A 19336-nucleotide genomic window follows, 5' to 3' on the forward strand; every position below is an offset into this window, starting at 1 on the left:
GTTGATCCAGGCAACCATCGTATAAGTTGTTATTCATTCTGCCATCCAGAATACAACAGGTATAGAGTCAGTAGAGCAAGGGATTGAACAAATAGACTTGAGGTGCCCCTGAGCTGTTGGTTATCGAGAAGGAAGTGTTATTGCCAATTAATATGGATTGTGGTCTGTTGATGAGGAAATAGAGAATGCGCAGAGATCCAGTTCGCTGAGCTTGATAACAACTTTGGAGGGAAGGAAGGTGCGGAAAGCTATGCTGTTGTCGATGAACAACAGCCTGAATTATGAGTTCCTATTGTCTGAGTGGTACCGTGCAGAGTGGAGAGCCAGCAAGATCGGGTCCAGGTACTTGATAATGTAGAAGTTGATATGTGCCACAACCAACCTCTTAAAGCTCTTCATCGCTACAGACGGTCAGTAGTCATTGAGGCATGTCACCTTACTCTTCTTGGGCACTGGTATTATTGAAGCCTTTTAGACTTGGTGAGAATCACAGATTTCAGTAATGAAAGATTGAAGATGTCAGCAAAACTTCCAGCCAGTTGGTCCACCGAGGCTACACAAAAATGCTGGAGAAACTCAGCGGGTGCAGCAGCATCTATGGAGCGAAGGAAATAGGCAATGTTTCGGGCCAAAACCCTTCTTCAGACTGATGGGGGGTGGCGGGGAGAAGAAAGGAAAAAGGAGGAGGAGGAGCCCGAGGGCTGAGGGATGGGAGGAGACAGCCCGAGGGCTGAGGAAGGGGAGGAGACAGCAAGGGCTAACAAAATTGGGAGAATTCAATGTTCATGCCCGCAGGATGCAGACTCCCCAAGCGGAATATGAGGTGCTGTTCCTCCAATTTCCGGTGTTGCTCGCTCTGGCCATGGAGGAGACCCAGGACAGAGAGGTCGGATGGGGAATGGGAGGGAGAGTTGAAGTGCTGAGCCACCGGGAGGTCAGGTTGGTTATTGCGGACTGGAGGTGTTTGGCGAAACTATCGCCCAGCCTCCACTTAGTCTCACCGATGTAGATTAGCTGACATCGAGAGCATCGGATGCAGTAGATGAGGTTGGAGGAGATGCAGGTGAACCTCTGTCGCACCTGGAATGACTGCTTGGGTCCTTGAATGGAGTCGAGGGGAGAGGTAAAGGGACAGGTGTTGCATCTCTTGCGGTTGCAATGGAAAGTGCCCGGGGAGGGGGTGGTACGGGAGGGAAGGGAAGAAGTCCACCAAGGCTTTGGCAATGTGACCAGGTACATCATCAAATTCAAACACTTTGAGGGTTCACTCTCATAAAGGATCTTCCGAAGTTGGTCTTGTTAAGATTACAATGCCTAAGGGGCCCGAGAAGGCACATCAGCGTTCTCCCTTTTGGAGCATGGGTTGAGCTCAGCGTGTTGCCTCACAGTCAACCGAGCTGATAATTAGCAATTTTCCAGAGTTCCTCAATCTCTTCCAGTTCTTTCTATGATATTACCCTGTATCCTCTATAGTGCACGCTGACACAAACTACTTGTTAAACTTTAGAACCATTTCTGAAATTCAATGCCAATCATTGGTTTAAAATTAACAACCAACCAGGCAACAGTTTTAATTTACCCTCAACAAGCAGAACAACATTCAAACTGAGCTCCAGAAAGCCTTGGCCTACTTTTAAAACCTAGTCCTCATCTCGGAATCCCTCAGTGAAATTAGTTACTGTCTACCCAGTTTATTATTTTTCTAATTTCTTGCACATGTTTGCCAGGGCTGTGCCCAACATGCAAGTACTGTATTATTAGCTACTCTTAACAATGCCCTACCCTGATTGGAACTACAGAGGTTCATTGATAATAACACTTTCAATCAAAGTTCTAGGATAACAAATAGGCTATGCCTACATGGACCAATTCTTGACAGCTGTGAAAGTGGTAAGAAAAATATGCACCACACTAAGCCAGTTATGTCCATCTCCAAAATTGAGCTTCTAAACAGTTCTCCTTTCATTGGATGGCACACAACCAATACCTATCCCCTTACACCTTTCAAAAGATATTTGGACAGATAAATGGATATGAAAGTTTAGAGGAATATGGGCTGAATGCAGTCAAATGGGACTAGCCCAGAATGCCAGCTTGGTCTATATGGACAAGGTGGGCTGAAGACCCTATAGCTCAATGACCCTATGACTCTATAAATCTAGCTGGACTAGCCACATATCAATGGTCGGTGTGGGCTCAGTGGGTTGAAGGGCTTGTTTCCATGTCATATCACTAAACTGAGCTAACCTAAACTAAACTAAACCTATTCATCAGCTCAAAATTATCAAGCACAAAGCAGTCATTTGCACCCAACACATCTTTTATTTCCTTCACCAAGTCTTCTGTTATATCGCCTCCCAATCCCACAAGCTCAACCGTCTGATAGGACATGAAGAAGATGAAAGCAAAGATCAGTGCTAATTACATACCTACATGAGTACTTTCATCACAAGGATTTCAGCAATTCATTAATATAGCTTGCCACTATGTTCTCAAGGGTAAAAGTAGGAGAGTAACCAATGCTGCTCCTTTGTTTAAGAAGGGAAGTAGGTATAATCCAGGGAATTATAGGTGGTTGAGCCTCACATCAATGGTAGGGAAACTATTTGGGATAGGACTTACTCTCAATTGGAAGGGAATGGGCTAATTAGGGACAACCAGTGTGGCTTTTTACATGGCAAATTGGAACGTACTAAATAGATTGAGTTTCTTGAGTAGGTGATCAATGGGGGTAGTGCAGTGGATGTCATCTACATGGAGTTTAGTAAGGCATTTGATAAATTCTACCATAGTAGGCTGATCCAAAAAATGAAGGTGAATAGGATTCACAGTATTGTTAGGATTCAGAACTGGCATCCTCAAAGAAGGTTGTGATGGAAGGGCATTATTCTGGCTGGAAGTCTGTGGCCAGAGTTCTTTGCTGGGACCTCTGGTGTTTGTGATGTATATAAATGACTTGGACATACATGTAGATGGGTTAGTTAGTAAGTTTGCAGATAACACCAAGAACGCAGTTGTGGGCAATGAGGAAGATTGCCAAATTATGCGGCCGGATACAGATCAACTACAAAAATGTGCAGAGAAATGGCAGATGGAGCTTAATCCAAGCAAGTGTGAAATTATGCACTTTGAGAGGTCGAACTAAGGGGAAGGTTATGTTATGATAAAATACTCCTTCTTTATCACTAAATACTTGTGTTATCACTTTCAGGGAGCATGTCTCTGAAAGTACCAACACAAGTAGAAAGAGTGGTAAAGACTGCGTGTGGTAAAGAAGGTGTACGTTACGATTACCTTTATTGGTTTTGGGAACAGTCATAATAACTCTTAAGATAGTTTTAGAGCGATAAGGATGGCATGTAGTTTACTTGTGTTAATTGATCAGGACATAGAGCATAAAAGTCAGGAAGTCATGATGCAGTTCTATAAGACTTTGGTTCGGCCCTATTTTAAGTATTGTATGCAGTTCTGATCGCCCCATTACAGGAAGGATGTGGAAGCTTTGGAGAGGGTGCAGGAGAGGTTTACCAGAACGCTGCATTAGGAAGTATTAAGTACAAGTAGTGGTTGGACAAATTTGGATTGTTTGCCTTTGAGTGCCAAACTTGAGGGGTAACCTGATAGAGATATATAAAGTTCTGAGAGGCATAATGGGGTATACACACTGACATTTCCACTCTGGAGAAAAAGGTTCCAAGACCAGAGGGTTTTGCTTTTCGGTGAGAGGGGCAAAGTTTAAAGGAGCTGTGCAGGGCAGGTTTTTTACACAGTGGGTGCCTGTAATACACTGTCAGGGTAGGTTGTGGAGGAATTATGATATTGCGCTTCAGAGGCATTCAGATAGGCAAATAGGTATGCCGGGAATGGAAGGGTATGGATCATGTGCAGGAAGATGAGATTAGTTTATCTTATGTTCGGCACTGATATTGTGGGCTGAAGAGTCTGTTCCTGTGCTGTATTTTCCATGGTCTATGTTCTATGAACGGGCATTAAATAATAACCTTTCCAAAAATTGTACGAAAGACAAAACTAAAATCTGTAGCAGATAGACACGGAAAGCTGGAGTCAGGTCGCATCTCTGGAGAAAAAGAATAGGTGACGTTTCGGGTCAAGACCCTCCATCCACCGATCTACCATCATCGCTCTCCTTTGTTAGCTCCTCAAGAAACATAATCTAGTTAGTAAGTTATGACCTGCCACGAAAAAAGCCATGCTGATTGTCCCTAATTAGCCCAGTCTGAGGAAGGGTCTCGACCTGAAATGTTATCTTTTCTTTTTCTCCTGAGATGCCACCTGACCTGCTGAGTTACTCCAGCTTTTTGGTCTGACCGGTTTAAAATCAGCATCTGTAGTTCCTTCCTACACATAAAACTTGCAGCATTTCATTTTCTTAAGACTCCCTGTTCCTTTTATCCATTTAAGGTTCAAGGTTATTAGATTTATGATAATTGTTATATTTGATAGATTTCAAAGCAATTTTAGAAGATAATTGTTATTTAAATAGCTTATAGTTTAGGATGTATGAGATATGACTGGTCTTTTCAAGGCACAGAAATGAAGTATCTCAGTTTGCACAAATATCAGCAGCTCCAATACTGCACCACTATTCACCGCTAAACCTTTCCATGGTGTTTGAATAGTTAAGAGTGTGGATAAAGTTCATGATAAAGTGAATATAATGGAAGAAGGAAGTGTAATGAGTCATTTATTTCATTCAATGCTTTTTTTATAAATGTGTATTGTACATCAGTAAATAACATTCAGGCAAGGTTGGGGTGGAGGGGTCTGCTCTGCTTCCTAATCAACATCTCATTGTGCTCACACATGGTGATTCTGGTGAGCTCCGACTCCTCAAACCTAGAATATCTAGTGGTGAAGTGTTTTCGCTACTACATCCCAGCCCAAACTGATGCTGAGATTGTACTGGATGAACTACTAACTGGTTTCAAAAGACTTGAAACATGTCTCACGTTTATTGAGGTCTGATAAAGGTTTTTTTTCATAATAGCTGAGGACTTCAACCAGGTCAACCTCATGAGTAGAGCCAGGATGTTTAGGCACTAAAAACTCTGAAATAGGCAGGCAAAAAGGCATAATAAAATTACAAAAAAGGCACGAAAAGGCATTTATTGACAAACAGGCATAAAAAGGCATTTATTTCCACCACCAAAATATGGTTTAAAATGAAAATTTAAAGGTATATCACATTAAATAAACAAAGTTGCCTGGTTTTGCATAATTACCAGCATTTTTTTCAAATTATCTGGTGTTAAACTATGCTGTCTGTCAGACAGAATTTGCTTCCGTTGTGAAAAACTTCTTTCTACCTCAACTGAGGTCACTGGTGCATACCTGAAACAAGCTACAGACTAGTGAGATTAAACGAGTACTTACCAGTACGAAGTTTGATCTGTATTTTATGAGGAGTTACGATGAGGGATTACGTGAAGAACCCACCCAGTGCGCAGGCGCGGCATACTTCCAAGCAGCGGTGTGGAATCACAGGTAGACACAATATTGAAGTAAAGATAGTAAAGATTAAAGAGACATCAGCTTGAGTTTGATCTATACAACGAGGGTGGGAGCGGAGGGCACGTAATCCCTCATCGTAACTCCTCATAAAATACAGATCAAACTTCGTACTGGTAAGTACTCGTTTAATCTCACTATTTTACTTCGGAGTCACGTGAGTGACTACGTGAAGACTTCAAAGGTCTGTGATTTCAAACCGTGTAACAGCTATATCACTCACTGCCGAAGTTCATCGAGGGAGGAAGTGGTATCTAAAGACCAACGAATTTGTTAGTTTTTTGAAACAAAAATGTTTATTTAACAATAACAAAAATAGCTCCCCTGGGCTTTAAATTATAAGTTTGCAGATTCTAAAATTTTGTCCGCAAACAAGTCCTTCTCCATCAGCGGTTTGTGGTAGAATTTCCGGAACGTTGATTCCCTTGACCATCCCGCTGTACTAAGGATGTGGTCTATGGGAACCTGCATCCGTTCCGCCGCTGACGTGGACGCTGCCCTGATAGAATGGGATTTAAAGACATCCGTGTTAATCCCCGCGGATTTTAAGACCTGTTTCAACCACCTAGATATTGTCTGGCTGGTAACCCTTCCAAAAGGCTTTTTGTGGCTGACCCATAAGGCTTTTTCACTCCCTCTAAGCGTTTGGGTTGTGTCTACGTAGTTGTATAGATGGGTCACTACACACAGCCTAGGTTCTGGAGGATAGGCCCGGAAGATTAACGGAGAGTTGGGCATACCTGGCCTGCTTTGTTTTACCAACCCCGGCATGGTAAATGTAATGGAGTCTGGGGTGGTTACCATGTTGTCCAGTCTTAGTTGATGCAGTGACTGAACCCTTTGCGCAGAGACGAGCGCCATGAGCATGAGGGTCTTGAGAGTGGTCTGCTCCAGACTCAAGGATCCCACCGGAGGCCAACCTCTAAGGTGTGACAAAACTACACTTACATCCCATACATGGGTGTATCTGGGTGTAGGGGGTTTAGTATTATAAATCCCTTTGAGGAGTTTTATAACCAGAGGGTGGGATCCAATGCTGTGATGTCCTGTAGGCATAAGGTAAGCGGACAGGGCGCTCCGTGCTGCATTGATGGCACTGTAGCTCATCTTTTGGTCATGGTGCAAGTGGGCCAGGAATTCCAGCACGTCCGAGATCGAGGCTGTCTTGTATGATGTCCCTGCATCCAAGCAGTACTGCTCCCATTTCTTGATGTAGGTCAAGTACTGTTTCTTGGTAGAGACTCGCAGGGATGCCGACATGGTGGTGATTGTTCGTTCTGATAACCCCAATCCCTGGTAAGGCCTGTTCAGAACCTACAAACCAGGAGTTTCAATTTCTGATGGCATGGATGGCTTATGCCGGATACCGGGTGAGTCACTAGTTGTGGGTGGCTGTGAAAAACCATAGGTGACTCTACCACCATGTCGTGGAAAACTGGGAACCATGGTTGGGTAGGCCAGTCGGGTACGACCAGAATACCTGAAGCCGAGTCTGCTTGTATTTTCTGGAGTACCCGGCTGATGAGGCAGAAGGGAGGGAAAGCATAGAAGAAGAAATTTCCCCAATCCAGCGTGAAGGCATCTACCGCTGCTGCCTCTGGGTCTGGTTCCCACGCCACATACATGGGTAGCTGGTGATTTAATCTAGACGCAAACAAATCTATATCTGGCGTACCGTATTGCTTAACAATTCTAGCAAATATTTTTGGGTCTAACATCCATTCGATGTTGTCATTGAATTTTCGTGACCTGGTGTCCGCCACTGTGTTTAGCTTGCCTGGTAAATAGGCAGCTGATAACCAAATATGTCTCTCGACACACCATTGCCAGATTATAGTAGTCAATTTGTCGCATGATACTGATTTTATGCCACCCATGTGCCGGATGTAAGACACCGCCGTCGTGTTATCAATCGTTAACCTGACATGCACGTGCCGCATATCGGATGCATATGCTTTTAGCCCATAAAAGGCGGCTAGCATCTCCAAATAATTTATGCCAAGTGATTGTAGTAGCGATGCCTCTGAATTAGTCCATCTGCCACCTGTGCTGGATATAGAGTTAGTAGCTCCCCAGCCTAAAGCACTGGCATCCGTTGTAATGGCTATGTTAGGATTGGTGACGGCGATAGGACTGTAACTGTGCCAAATGTTGTCCACCCACCACTGAAGTTCTGTTTTGGCTTCAGCGGGTAAGTCCATAGTTCGGTCATAATGCCCCCTACTTAGACGTAGTGCATGTGTCCTTGCTCTTTGTAAATTCTGATAATGCAAGGGGCCATATTGTGCAGCTGGAAATGCTGCTACTATACTACCAATGACTCTGGCTACATGCCGGATCTTTGGTTGTGTTTTTGCGATTAAGTTGTTACAGGCTTCTGCTAATGCAGTCTTTTTGTCTCTTGGCAGAGTGACAGTCATACGGATAGTGTCGATAGTGAAGCCTAGATAGTCCATGTTAGTTGTTGGCTTCAATATTGATTTATCTGGGTGTAGAACAAATCCCAATGTTTCAAGGAGTTGTTTAGTAGCTAAGACTCCTGCGACAGCTAGTTCCCTTGTTCTCCCTAATATGAGAACATCATCCAGATAGGCCATGACTAAATGTTTTTGTTCTCTTAATTTTTTCATGGCCACTTTGAGAATTTTTGTAAATAATCTGGGAGCTGTCGTTAAACCATTGGGTAATGCTCTATACTGCCATAGTTGCCCCATCCAGATAAATTTCAGATATCTGAAATGATCCTTATGAATGGGTACTAAATAGTAAGCATCCTTAATATCTATGCTTGCCATGAAGTATCCCTTGGAGATCAGTTGTCTGGCAGTAACAAATGTCTCCATTTTGAAATGTTGATACTCAACAGACTGATTTAGTGATGTCAAATCAATGATAATGCGACATCCACCATCTTTTTTGGTTTTGATAAATATATTCGATACAAATTCCAATGGCTCGTGTCTGGCCCTCTCAATGATGCCCTTGGACACGAGCCTATCTAGTTCAGCTTGTCCTTCTACCTTCTCTAATTCTGTGGGAAGGAATACCCTTTGGGGTATGTGCTGAACCGGCGGTTCTATGCCTGGTTTAAATTCAATTTTGTATCCACTGATACTGTTGAGTATAAACTTGTTGTTAGTAAAGGAGCACCAAACATGTTTGAAGAACCTTAAACGCCCTCCTGTTAATACAACACCCTTTGTCTGCGTATGTTGACAGGAACCAGACCCACCTACCTCCATGTTCATTTCTGGGAGCGTTTGCGATGGGTTTGGCCCGAGGGTGTCCTTTTTGGTGCTGTGGTGGGGCGGCGTATCTTCCCACGGCTCCGCTCTGGGCCCCGCTCTAAAAAAGAGCTCTGGGGGTAGTGGGAAGCGGTCACCAGGCTTTCACCAGCTCGGTACCTGCTGGTGGATGCCGAGGCGTGCTGCCAACTGGGTGTCTTCACCCTGCTCGGTCCTGGCCCTGCCCTCATGAGGCCTACAGGCTTGGCCGCCTCTTCCAGTTCCTTGAGCCTTTTCGCCAAGTCGGCCCCGAATAGTAGCGCCTCCTTTTCTGGCGCCGGAGCTTTGCAAAGGCCCGCGTATTTGGGGTTGAGGGCAGGCTTGATGTTTTCACGCCTTAAATTGTTGAGCTCATACTGCGTGTTGCACATTAGGGCCAGCACGTCCTGCTGAGGTGTAGAGAGCTCCACGTTCCCCGTGGACCGAGCAAAGGCGGTAATGGCTGCGGTGTGGAGCTTCAGGATACGCTGCATCTTCAGCTCTTGTGTCCTGATATGCTGCCCCAGCTGGCTCCATATCTGGCCGTTTACGGTCTTTACTCGGAGCGCTTCGCAGTTTTCCGGCGCTGTGTAAGTGTCGAGGGCCTCTTGTATGATTTTCTCCTGCAATGGCTTATTGGAGAGCCTGTTGATACTGGCCGCCATTCTTGGCGCTAGCATCATTCCGGTCCTCGGGGGCGCCGCATACCTGCTGACTACACCCAGTAGCTCTTCTTCCTCCAGCTCGCCTGGCATGCTTGCGCTGTCGTCCGCCTGCCCTTGTGATAGGCCAGCCCAGTCCTGGCCTCCCTTACTGACCTCAAACAAGGAGGGAACAGAAGGGTGTGGTGATGGTCTGGAGGAGGCCACAGCCCGTCCTCCTTGGAGATGCCTTGCCTGCATCTCCTCCTCGAGCATCTGCTCGAGCAGCTGCCTCATGCAGCTTAAGCGGCTGTCTCCCCGTTTCGCCGGTGGAGAGTGTACCCGTTCCTCCGACGAGTCGGAGGCCACCGGCCGATCTGTTTTTCGGGTTGATTTTCTCCCTGTGCGGGGCGTCGCAATCGGCGGCACAGGGAGCGGCTCGGCGTCGGGTGTGCGGGAGCGTTCAAACAGCTCCTCCGCCGCTGGTGGCTGCCGCCCAGATATTGACCCCTCCTCGGGTGGAGTTGGGCAGGCAGTCCTCTTTGTTGGTCGCTTTCGGGTAGCCATAGCTTCTTCCTCCGTTAGCGACTCTCTGTAATACAAAAGACTCACTTACCTGAGGTCTTGTCTTTATCCTGCCGCTGGAGAGCCTGGCTCCAGCTGCTGCCGCTGTTGCGCTGCTGACGTAATGCCGCGCCTGCGCACTGGGTGGGTTCTTCACGTAGTCACTCACGTGACTCCGAAGTAAAATCTATATTCATGTCGATATCTTGTGCATTACAACTACCTTTGAGAATTTTAGCTATGTTTTCTATTTATCCAAGATCTTTGTTAGCTAAAATCGTTCTCTCACATTTTCCTTGTATGTCTTTACCTTCTTCGCCAGGAACTTTACTTTGTTGAAAACCAGAAAGTTATCCACTAATGTTTTGCCATGTTCCTCAAGGGACATGATAGCTTGTGGGAAGTTTTCAAAATTGGAAGCAATAAACACAAGATCGCGGTGGAGGAACTTTTTCTGCATGATTTCACTGACAATCCTGACTGCAGCAGATTCTTCTTCTTCAAAACAGTTGACTATTTCTTTTATCTCGGGTGCCATTTCCTTGAACAGCTGCATACGTGACGGTGCTTTGAGCAAGATTTTCTTGACATTGGAAACTAGGAGATCGACATTTGGAAACAAGCTACATACGTGCTTGGCAATTCTATGAAGTCATTGAGCTAAGCAGGTCAAATGCAACATTTTGGGGAATAAAACGTAGTCACAAACGGTAGAACATTCTCATGTGTTATGCCTTCTGGCCAAAGTACAGCAAGTGAAGATATAAACAACTGAGCAATAGTTGAGCTGTTTGACTTCTCCAATACTTCCGATGTCAACAAATACTCCTTTGATGGTTCACCCGCCTCCAGTGTTCCGATGACCACATTGACAACATAACTCCCCACAGCATCAGTTGTCTCGTCTATTAAGATCCATATTTTGTTGCATGCAACTTCATCTCTGATTTTCTGCACAACAATGTTGAAGTTGCTATCAACATAATTTTTCCGTAATGATGATTCGCTTGATCTATGTTCCTCTAAAAAACCTCTGAGAGGTTTGTTTTCCAATTACCACAGTGGAATTCCAGCCTCAATGAATGCCTTGCACAGATCATTCAAACTCATATTTGCGAATGGAGCCAGCAGTAAATATAGTGAGGGCACATGCTTGGGTATTTCGCTTGGGTAGTCTACAGCCTAGAGAAGTCAACACTGACTTCTCTAATTTTAGATAGCCCCTGTCTTCTCCCTCCTCCCTTCCCCCCTTCCCAGCTCTCCTTCTAGTCCTTTTGTCTCTGCCTCTTCCTTTCTTTTTCCCACCCCCCCACATCAGTCTGAAGAAGGGTCTCGACCCAAAACGTTGCTTATTCCTTCTTACCATAGATGCTGCCTCACCCGCTGAGTTTATGCAGCATTTTTTGTCTACCTTCGATTTTTTCAGCATCTGCAGTTCTTTCTTAAATAGATCTTGGAGAAGACTGAACCAGTGGGCAGCGGCACAAACAAATGAATGACTGACAGTGGCGCCCCGGTTTCACCCCGGTGGTGGAATTTTTCTTGTAAGTTATACTATGTTAACACGTTAATAATAACATTCATATTAACGTGTTAACATAGCAAACGTCATTGTAATCACAGTACAACTAGAGAAAATAGCACGACCTCTTAGCAAAAAACAGCCAAAAAAAGGCTAATTTAGGCACTCGGTCATGAAAAAGGCATAATCCTCAGATTCAACTTTAATTGTCATTGTCAGTGTACAGTACAGAGACAACGAAATGCAGTACTGGTGAAATCATTAAAAAAGGCATGAAAAGGCATTTATGGCAAAATCCTGGCGAAAACATTATCAGCACGTCTCCTGTCCCACCAGATACCCAAATACCTTTGACCACTGCTACACAATCATCAAAGACCCTACCACTCCATCCTCTAACAGTATTTTGGAAAATCTGACCTTCTGGCTATGCCTGTACTCTTTTCTTAGAAGAAGATATGGAAAGATAATAATAATAATAATAATAATAATAATAATAATAATAATAATACATTTTATTTATGGGTGCCTTTCAAGAGTCTCAAGGACACCTTACAAAAATTTAGCAGGTAGAGGAAAAACATGTAAGGAGAATTAAATAAATAGTAGAGACATGACTAGTACACAAAGTAAAGACAGAATTACAATTCAAAACACAATATGAGGCAATTAATGCACAGATGAAAAGGGAGGGGGACGTGGGGCTAAGGATAGGCAGAGGTGAAGTGATGGGTCTTGAGGCGGGACTGGAAGATGGTGAGGGACACGGAATTGCGGATGAGTTGGGGGAGGGAGTTCCAGAGCCTGGGAGCTGCCCTGGAGAAGGCTCTGTCCCCAAAACAGCGGAGGTTGGACTTGTGGATGGAGAGGAGACTGGCTGATGTGGATCTGAGGGACCGTGAGGGTTGGTAGGGGGAGAGGAGGTCAGTGAGATATGGGGGGGGGGCAGATGGTGGAGGGCTTTGTAGGTGAGGATCAGGATTTTGTAGGTGATCCGGTCGGAGATGGGAAGCCAGTGAAGTTGTTTGAGGACTGGAGTGATGTGATGCCCGGATTTGGTGTGGGTGATTAGTCGGGCGGCTGCGTTCTGGACCAGTTGGAGTCGGTTGATGTAGGTGGAGCTGATGCCAAAGATGTACAATGCTGGTGTGCAGAAGCTGATGAGATTTGCAACTGCTTTAAGTCAGTGGACTGTCCATATTTAAGGACCCTGTGGTCACCCAAATAACTATGCCACTGTCGAAACAGACTTCATCAGTACGTGTGGAGAGGAATGCCTGCCAAATAAGTCAATATGAGTGTTCCCCAACTAGAAACCATGGATGAGCAGTGAGGTCCATTCTCAGGTGAAGTCCAAGTCTGCAGCGTTTAAACCAAAACAAACCCCAGAAGTACAAGAAATCAATTTGCAATCTCTACAAAGCCATCAAGGATATCAAGAGGGAATTCCGGGTTAAGTTAGAGTACCGGGATAGCCACACATACACCTGTCAATCGCGGCAAGGCTTGCATGCAATTATGGGCTACAAAGTGAAGTCGGGCAGTATTGCTGTCAACAAGATGTCATTCCCCAACAAGTTAAATGCATTCTATTCTCATTTTGAACAGAAGATCTATGGAATGACATAATCTGACCCCACAGACAAAGGTGCGCCTGTAGCTACGATCATTGTCAGATTGGCTTTCCTGAGAGTAAACCCGTGGAAAGCAACTGACCCGGATGGAGTCACCAGCCATGTCCTCAGGCACAGTGGGGCACCAGTAGAGTAGCTGCCTTTTAGCTCTAGAGACCTGGGTTCGATCCTGACCACGGATGCTGTCTGTATGGAGTTTGTAAGTTCTCCCCGTGACCGCATGGGTTTTCTTCGGGTGCTCCAGTTTCCTCCCACATTCCAAAGATGTGCAGTTTTGTAGGTCAATGGGCCTTGGTAACATTGTAAATTGTCATTAGTGTGTAGGATAATGCTAGTGTACAAGGTGATCGCTGGTCGGCACGACTCGGTGGGCCAAAGGGCCTGTTTCCGCGCTGCATCTTTTAAGTCTAAAGATCTGTGTGGACCAGCTGGCAGGAGTATTCACAGACATCTTGAATCTCTCCCTACTTTAAGAAGACCACTATCATCCAAGCGCCAAAGAAAAGCAAGGTAGCAGGTATAAATTACCGCTATCCAGTAGCTCTGTCATCCACCGTCACGAAGTGCTTCAAGAAGCTTTTCCAATTTTTCCTAGTTCTGCTCAAACCAAGATCAAAAAACTTGGCTGAGAATGGAAGATAAATTGATATCATTTCCCAAAGAAAATATCGGAGTATAGAAGCTGGGATGTAATGTTAAAATTGTACAAGGCATTGGTGAGTCCAAATCTGGAGTATGGTGTACAATTTTGGTCGCCCAATTATAGGAAGGATGTCAACAAAATAGAGAGAGTACAGAGGAGATTTACTAGAATGTTGCCTGGGTTTCAACAACTAAGTTACAGAGAAAGGTTGAATAAGTTAGGTCTTTATTCTCTGGAGCGCAGAAGGTTAAGGGATGACCTGATAGAGGTCTTTAAAATGATGAGAGGGATAGACAGAGTTGATGTGGACAAGCTTTTCCCTTTGAGAATAGGGAAGATTCAAACAAGAGGACATGACTTCAGAATTAAGGGACAGAAGTTTAGGGGTAATATGAGGGGGAACTTCTTTACTCAGAGAGTGGTAGCGGTGTGGAATGAGCTTCCAGTGGAAGTGGTGGAGGCAGGTTCATTGGTATCATTTAAAAATAAATTGGATAGGCATATGGATGAGAAGGGAATGGAGGGTTATGGTATGAGTGCAGGCAGGTGGGACTAAGGGGAAAAAACATTTGTTCGGCACGGACTTGTAGGGCCGAGATGGCCTGTTTCCGTGCTGTAATTGTTATATGGTTGTTATATATGGTTATATAAAATGATGAAGGATCTCTATGAAATGTTGGTCAGAAGACAAGGGAAAAAAGAGTCTCCAACGACTCTTGCCAATTAAAAACAAAGTAATTGTAAAAAGTATCCAATCCAGACACATCATAACTTGGTATAGCAGCTCCTCTGCCCCAAACCATAAGAAATTGCAGACATGTGGGTGTAGCCTATTCCATTTAAAAAAAGCAGCAACATATTCAAGTACCAGTCATACCCCAGATCACTCTCCCTTCCTCCCTCTCCGGTTGGGCAAAAGACACAAAAGCTTGAAAGCACCTACCACCAGATTCAAGAACAGCTTCGTCCCCACTGCTATCAGACTGCTATCAGAACGCTCATGAACTACGGATTTATTCCTGATCTCCCAATCTCTCATTGTGGCTGCTCTAATGTTTTAATCTGCACTTTCTCTATGGTTGTAATCTGCACTCTGTTGCTTTTATTTGTTTGCACTACCTGTTATACTCACAAATGGTATGATTTGCCTGGCAAGTACCAAAACAAAGGTGTTCTCTGTATCTTGGTAAAAGTGACAACAATAAACCAATATCGATACCAATGTGCACTTCTACAATAGCTTTTCATAATGCCCTTTGAACCAATTTTGTTAAAGAGCATTACACAAGTAGATAGAGTGATAAGAAAATATATGATATGCTTGGTTTTGTAGGTTGGGGCATTGAGTATAAGAACCAGAAAAGTCATGATGCTGTTTTATAGGACTTGATTAGGTTGCATTTGGAAAATTGTATGCGGTTCTAGTCACTACATTACAGGAAGAAGTGGAGGCTTTGGAAAGGTTGCATAGGATGTTTACCGGAAAGATGGCTTGATTAGGGAGTATTAGCTACACGAAGATGTTGGATAGACTTGGATTGTTTTCTCTGGAACATTAGCGATTGCAGAAAGACCTGAGAGAATATAAAATTATGAGAGGCATATATAGGGTAAACAGTCAGAATCTTTTTCCAAGGATGGAAAAATCAAATAACAGAGAGCATATCTTTAAAGTGAGAGGGTAAAGTTTAAAGGAGATGTGCAGGGCAAGTTTTTTTTACACAAAGGGTGGAGTGTGCTAGGAACATGCTGGTGGTTCAAGCAGATACATTAGTAACATTTAAAATATTTTTGGATAGGCATATGGATATGGAGGGAGTATGCGGATATGAGTTATGGGCAGGTAAATAAGTGATAGCCTTATCATAATGTTCTACACAGACTTTGTAGGCTGAAGGGCCTGTTCTTGTGATCGATTGTTCTAAGTTCAAACAGCTTTAAAAAATGTCAGGTCAAGTGTGGGTACAGGACTGGATGAAGACGAGTGAAATATATTATTTATTGAAAAATGTTTGAATTGGATCTGCAACGAAAAAAATTAGATCTATGTCAACTAAATACATAGTTGTGGCTCTTTCTTCAAGTACATCCGTCAGCCCCTTTGCAAAGCACATTCACACAAATACTTATATTAAAATCTCAGATCCTTCTACTTTAATGACTAGTTTAATTTAGTTAAATACTATAAGGATACTACAATCACCTGCAGTACCTGTGGCTATGTGTATCTAGTTATGTAAATAAGTCAGGTAATCAGAGGATGTAGTGAAACTATCTCAAGTATATATGATGTAAACATCAGGTAGTGAGTTAATTGATCTTGGAGTTAGAATAAACATCTCCGTTTTAATCTCCCAGGAACCGTAACTATTATTGTTAGAGGAACTTACCAGCACTGCAGCAGCATCCAAGATCCACCTTGGGATACATTACAAATGGCAACGAGGATTGGAGAAGCTAAAAAGAAACAAATCAGGGAAAGAAAAATCAGCATTCTGCTTTTAAAGAATTGTTCTTATCTTGTGGGCTCTGAAAACTTATGTCGCTGTATGAAAAAAATGGCAAGAAACTGCAGACATGAGTACTGATGGTTTAGCATTCACTAAGTGCAGTCTGAGTGTTTTGTGGGTTGGGTCAAAGGGAGACAAGAAGGACTGGGAACTACTTTTAACAATATACCTACAGCAATCAGTCCTTTTAAAAGTTGGCCCTACACATTTTGAAGCAAAATTAAAGCAAGGTAGGCTGTACAAATCTGCACTTAGAAGAATAAGTTGAGAATAAAAGTGCAAAAGCTCAAATACTGCAGCACTCTGGACACAAAATGAAAGAAAATCATAGCTTGCCAATGTTCACTTCACAGCATCTTGAGAGTGTACGATCATGGCATAAGAATTGTTGACATCTTAGAAGAACACAATGGAAATGTTTTACAACACCAATAACATTCTTGAGCTGGAAGAATTGCTGAAAGTGCATAGACATTGAATGCTGCAGTGAGAAACCAGAATAAAGCAATATTACTTATGGAAATGGATTCCACAGTGCATAACAATACACACAGCAGAGAAAGCTGTATATCTCATTTTTGAAGGCAGTTCAGAGGTTGGAATATTTCAGCCCACAATGATTTGAGATAGTGTAGAGCCATACATTCAAACAAAATCTCAAGAGCTAGGAGAAACTGTGGGTGAATATAACATGGTACTCAAAGATCCTACAAATATTGCAGCCTTGGAGTTTTCTCAGGTTGTGCATTCAGAAATTCATGAGTAGTCCAAGAGACAAAATGATCCAGTTGAAATTGTTAAGCACAAAAATGCTTCATTTTTAATTTTGCATATTTTATTACCATTCTCATGGATATAGCACCTGAGAATGAATTCCTTCTTATGTTAGCTGCAAATGTAACAATAACTCTCTGAAGAAAAGAAATAGGCAACCGTTTGGGTTGAGACCCTTCTTCGGAATGAGAGTCAGGGGAGAGGGACCGAGAGATATGAAAAGGTACATAGAACTCTCATTGGAGAGAGGAGCTTCTTCAAAGTAGGCATACCTTGAGGATATTTCCAATGAGAGTACTATGTACCCTCCTCCTGACTCTTGACCCAAAATGTTACCTATTCCTTTTATCCAGAGATGCTGCCTGACCTGCTGAGTTACTCCAGATTGTTGTGTCTTTCTTCGGTGTAAACCAGCATCTGCAGTACCTGCCTACATACTAAAAATCAAAGAACCATTCTTAATACTTTGGTCCAAAAACAAAAGACAAATCATGTGACTGCCAGTGACTAGCGTGATTTTAACAGAAATCATTCTGCAACTATACTTTAAAATAGTTTATATGAGGTCAAGTAGGTTTAGATAAGTGCAGGAGTTCACTGGTTCATGATTGTATGCACCACTATAAAAATCATCCCTCAGCCTCCTGTGCTCCAGAAAATAAATTCTTAGCCTGCCCAACCTATCCCTATTGTTTAGGCCATCGAGTCCAAGCAATATCTTCGTAAACGGTCCCTGCACTCTTTCCAGCTGAATGACAACCTTCCTTTATCAGGGTGACCAAAATGCACACAATCCTCCAAATGCAGCCTCACCAATGTCTTATATAACTAACATAACATGCCAACTTCTAAATTCAATACTCTGATGAATGAAGGCCAGTGCACTAAAAGCCTTCTATACCACCCTGTCTATCTGCACTCCACTTTCAGGGAACTACATACCTGTACAAAACTCTCCAGAATCCTACCATTTAAGGATCTGTCATGATTTGACTTTGCAAATGTAACATCTTGCACATCTGCATTAAACTCCATTAGCTGATGATATCCTTTTATATATTACTAATACACAAACGAGTATACCCACCTTATTAACACTAATTGAGGAATTCGGCTCTTTTTCAGGGTATAGAATAAATTGGAATAAAAGCGAAATTATGTATTTAAAACCACAGGATTCGAGACACTTACTAAAATTCCCCTTCAAAATTGCAACAGAAAAATTCAAGTACCTGGGTATTCAAATTACGAGAAGACACAAATCATTATTTAGTGCCAATTTTATACCACTATTAAATAAACTGAATGATACGATTAAATTTTGGAAAACGCTTCCGCTCTCATTGATAGGTAGAATTAACGCTATAAAAATGACTTTCTTACCACAATTAATATATTTGTTTCAAGCGATCCCAATATATATTCCAAAATATTTTTTCAAAAAATTAGATTCCACTATCACTAATTTTATATGGGACTATAGAACACATAGAATTCAACGAAAGCATTTGTGCAAATTTAAAGAAGTTGGGGGTTTATCATTACCTAACTTTATATATTACTACTGGGCAGTGCATATTAAGAACATAATATACTGGCTGGATAGTTCCACTCAGCAGTTGGAGTGGATAAGAATGGAGAAAGAGGAGTGCTATCCGCACGATATAGGAACGATCCTGCTTTCACCGATAAAATTGAATAGTATAATATATAAGAATTATCACCAATTATTCACAATATAATAAGAATTTGGAAACAAATAAAAGTATCCTTGAAATTAAATAATTTATCAGTACTAACCCCACTATTGAACAACCCCGCATTCAAACCTTCTCTCATCGACAACACATATCAACAATGGGATAGACTGGGGATTAGGAAAGTAGGGGATATGTATGAAGTGGGCAAACTGTTATCATTTCAACAATTAAAATTAAAATTTAAATTGAAGGATAATCAATATTTTAAATATATACAGGTATGTGACTTTATGAAGAAATATACACATAGATTTCAAACTATATTTTTAGATCCTTTAGAAGAAGCAATGAATATTAAGGCTGATTCACAAAAATTAATATCATACTTTTATAATAATATATTAAATAGAGAATCACCCTCAACAGAAGCATTAAGGGAAGATTGGGAACAAGAGCTAATGATAAAGATCTCGAAGGATAGATGGGAAAAGTATTTGATGAATACACATAACTGTTCTATTAATGCAAGACATAATTTAATTCAATTCAAATTATT

General features: G+C 42.6%; 1 protein-coding gene across 3 annotated transcripts in view; it reads right to left on the bottom strand.

The window, feature by feature from the left end:
- lrrc7 (leucine rich repeat containing 7) overlaps positions 1–19336 on the bottom strand; it is a 368217-nt gene that overhangs the window by 191621 nt on the left and 157260 nt on the right. For all 3 annotated transcript variants that reach the window (XM_055641900.1, XM_055641899.1, XM_055641901.1), the window contains one exon: positions 16187–16253. The gene's annotated coding sequence lies outside the window, so the exon portion shown is untranslated. The remainder of the gene's footprint in view (positions 1–16186; positions 16254–19336) is intronic.

This window comes from Leucoraja erinacea, chromosome 10 (assembly GCF_028641065.1).
Source record: "Leucoraja erinacea ecotype New England chromosome 10, Leri_hhj_1, whole genome shotgun sequence".
Classification (NCBI taxonomy): domain Eukaryota; kingdom Metazoa; phylum Chordata; class Chondrichthyes; order Rajiformes; family Rajidae; genus Leucoraja; species Leucoraja erinaceus.